The sequence below is a fragment of the Leopardus geoffroyi genome, chromosome C1, assembly GCF_018350155.1.
Source record: "Leopardus geoffroyi isolate Oge1 chromosome C1, O.geoffroyi_Oge1_pat1.0, whole genome shotgun sequence".
Taxonomy (NCBI): domain Eukaryota; kingdom Metazoa; phylum Chordata; class Mammalia; order Carnivora; family Felidae; genus Leopardus; species Leopardus geoffroyi.
In genome coordinates, this window is record NC_059328.1 from 141,496,649 (window position 1) to 141,500,703 (window position 4,055).

At 37.9% G+C, this 4,055-nt stretch overlaps 1 non-coding gene across 1 annotated transcript; it reads left to right on the forward strand.

Moving 5' to 3' along the window:
• Positions 1-488: 488 nt before the first annotated feature.
• On the forward strand, positions 489-593 carry LOC123600202. The gene has a single exon (XR_006713567.1). It is a non-coding gene; the product is annotated as a U6 spliceosomal RNA (small nuclear RNA).
• Positions 594-4,055: the final 3,462 nt, after the last annotated feature.

The window sequence follows — 4,055 nt, forward strand, 5'->3', positions numbered from 1 at the left end:
GAATGTGAGAATGTTAGCAAAGAAATGACCGAAACATTTTGAAATCACATCTATATTTTTAATTGGTAACTTTTCTTTCTTTTTATTTAAACTTTCACATGTGTGAGCCAATTATAATTGCTATTTTTGGGGAATTTAAGAAGCTATTAATAAATGAAAAGACAACATTATGTCTGCACAATCTGGATTTAAAAAACATTAATTTGTGGGGGAGGGGCACTTGGGTGGCTCAGTCGTTGAGTGGCCAACTCTTGACTTGGGCTCAAGTCATGATCCCAGGGTTATGATCAAGCTTCCCCTTGGGCTCCACGCTGGGAGTGGAGCCTACTTGAGATTCACTCTCCCTCTCCTTCTGCCCCTCTCCCTAGCTTGCACTCTCCTCTCTCTTTCTCAAAAAAAAAAAAAAAAAAAAAAAAAAAAGCATTAATTTAGATTGGTCTTATACAGAAATCGCTCCAGGAAGCATTACCTTCAAACATAAAGTTTGAATGCTCGTTTGGCAGCACGTCTAACTAAAGTTGGAATGACACGGAGAGCATTAGCATGGCTCCTGCACCAGAATGATATGCAAATGCAAAGTTTGATCACTTTTCCAGATGAACACATTCCAGACTTTTTAAACCAACCAGTATTAATCAACAAAATAGAAATTAAGCATATACTATATACAAAACAATATTCCATATTTTAAAAATATAAAGTAGTATCTCTATAGTCCTAGATTCTGTAATTGAGTATATACCTATATATGTGATTTCCTTGGACTCTCAAAAAAACAGTGATAATGCTCTTCTAATCAAATTACTCATTTTCATGAATGTCTGCTGGAGGTTAGGATTTTAGGTTATATTCTCTTTTTCTATACCCAACGCCTCATATAAGTAGTTGATTCACATGAGGTAATTAATATATGTTTGTTGAATAAATAACCACTCATATAATGTATGTATACCTACACACATATATCTATGTATAATAGATACATGTATGCAATACATATATATGTATATGTACTATAGATATATAGAAACACACACACATACACACGAGATATTGATTATTTGTTTATGTGAAATTTGGTGTGTGTGTAAAATTAGAAGGAAGTAAATGACAAGTGTAGTGTAATATTTCCATCATTCCAGTGTTGAGATAATAAAGCCATGCCCAATTTGTCCTGTGATGTTATAGGACAAGTGGTAACTTGTAAAATATGTAGGTGGGAACTGGTTTGGTCAATATTTCAATTGAATTTCTGGAATAATAATGATCTTTCTTGCATTTTTCTGGACACCCTTTTAAAGAGTTTTTCCACGAAGCAGGTTTTGGGACAGCTGCTTTCACATGTGGTCCTGAGAAAACTGTATTGAAAAGAAAGATAACTTCCACCCAAATATCTATTGCTGTATTACACAGAAATGTACAGTAAAACATGTGATATATTATTACCTGAATTATATATTCCAAGGTCCAAGGGCTGAAAAAAGAGGCTTCAATCTATTTTTTCCAGCATGCTTGAAGGCAAATGTCCTTTAAAATTTGCACATCACGGGAATGGAATGTGCTCAGGGATCAGCTGAAAGTTTAAAAAACATGAGAATTTTGCAGCTGTGGCTACGGGCTTAGGCTCAGCAGGAGAGGACAGGTCCCCTTCTGGGCCATTCTATAAGTTCTGATGAGTTCCCCAGGGAGTCACAGATAATACTCCTTGTCCTGACAAAGCCATATGCAGATTTTGAGCCAAACTATGCAGGTGTACAGTAATAAGATCTTACATTTGCATAGCACAACAGATTATATTGTGCTATATAATCTTTTGAATTAGGCAGAAAGCTAATTGTCTCTAGGTTATAGACAAGGAAACTAAACTTTGGTGAGGGTTAGGGGTATGAGATAATAGAAAACACATAACTGGTCTCTGTTCCTAGTTTCTGACAGAGCTCCTAAAACCGTTGTAATTTCCTAAGTGATAAGAGCACAGGGACCATCCTTTGTTCTAATGTTTGGTCTTTCCTGACACAGGGCTCCTGGTTCCTGACACAGGGCTCCTAAGTCCCTTGGAATTTCCTTGATGATAGGGGTCTCTTGTTCTAATGAGGTGACTCTGAGTAGACTCCTGGATGGCATTGATCAACAGAAAGACCAAGCCATGATTAGAGGCTTGGAAAAAAAAAAAAAAAAGAGGCTTGGAACTTCCAGCCACACCCCCACATTTTCCAGAGAGGGAAGCGGGGTTGCAAAAGACGTTCATGATAGATCATGTTTATATGATGAAGTCTTCATAAAAATCCCAAATGTATGTGGTTGGAAGTGAGTCTGCTTCCGGGTTGGTGAACACACGGAGGTGCCGGGAGATGGCATGGAAGTTCTAGGTCTCTTTCTACCGACCTTGCTCTGCATCTCTACCATCATATGTATCTTTTTATCATATACTTTTATAAGAAGCTTATAAATAGTAAGTAAATTGTTTTCTTGAGTTCTGTGAGCCCCTCTAGCAAATTAATCAAATATAAAGAGGGGGTAGTAGGAACCTCTAATTCATAGCTGATCAGTCAGAAGCACAGGTAACAACCTAGACTTGCAATTGGTATTGGAACTGGGGGGAATACTTAACCCCCTTTAACTGGGCCCTTAACATGTGAGATCAGATGTTATCTCCAGAATTGTTTAGTGTGGGAAAAGACCCTGCATAGCTGGCTTCAGAAGTGTTGTGAATGTGGCAGCCATTGTGAGAGTAAAGAAGGAACCTGGGAGGGAGACTGGGTTTTTCCTGCTTGAGTGGCTTGCAAGGTCCCACAGCAGAAAGGGGCGAAATTGGAAATAGAACCTATAGATTTGGTCAGATTTCATATAGAGTTCAGAGGATATAAGTGTTTTCCAGTCCTACTATTTTCTGGCTATGTGACTTTCTTCAAGACTCTCAAGCTCTTTGAACTTGAACAGCCTCATCAATAAAACAGAATAAAAATCTCTCACATTGTTACTCTGGGGGTGAAATAATGTGTGAAAAGTTTTGTTGACAGAAAAATATGATTTAAGGTTTATGTCATATTTACTCTTTTACTCCCCTGCAAATGGTAACAGTATAGTTTCCCAGAAGCATCCTGTTTAAAAAACAAAACAAAACAAAAAAAAAAACAAAAACAAAAACAAAACACAGGCACAGAATCTGTAATTCTGAAATCCTCAAAACTCTACACCAAAAGTCTTTCTAACTCATATAGCAGCAAAGTGTTACCTGAACTGACAGTCCTATTTACTTTCTTGTTTTACCCTATTTAATACGAATATTCATTTCTTCCACATCAGAAATACCAATATAATTATAAGGTTACAAGTTGCTGCCTCACACCTGTAGACGTCTTCTGCAATAATTGGTATTATTTTTTGTTATTTATTATTTTTATTATTTATGTTATTTTCCTACAACTCAACATCCTATATCCCAATGTATATCTGGCCCTTGAGATTTGGGGAGGATCATGGGGCTTATAATATGGAATGGAGTCACAGTGACCCAGCTTAAAGATGACCGGATGACAGGATGCCACAATTCTGGGTGAATTTTGAGTGTTAGGTCAGAGGCTGGGTGGTTCTGAGGTCAGCCAGAGGTTGGGTCTACTCCAGAGGAAACTTAGGACAGCCTCGGAGATGTCACGCATTTCCAGTCCCAAGCTTCAACTTGATTCCTGGTCCTGAAATGAATGAGGCTATTTGAATGACTCTCCTCACAGTAACACAGCCAAGGGCTAGAATCAGAAACCATGGTGGAGAATGGATGAGCAAAGCCATTGGGCAACATTGGATCTGAATCTGGATCCCTACACTACTGCTTACCAGCTCTGCACCTTTGACGGGTTTACCAAGATTTTTAAATATTATCTTCTCATCCTTAAAGTGGAAAATTTAAAATTTGTCTGAGAGCTGTGATAAGTTTTCAATGGCACAGGATATATAGAAGTGCTTTCTGTGGTGACTGATTGATACTAGGTGTCCAGTAAAGGGTTGATTCCACTCTCTTTTCCTTTGCTACCATTTCCATGGTATTTCCACTAACA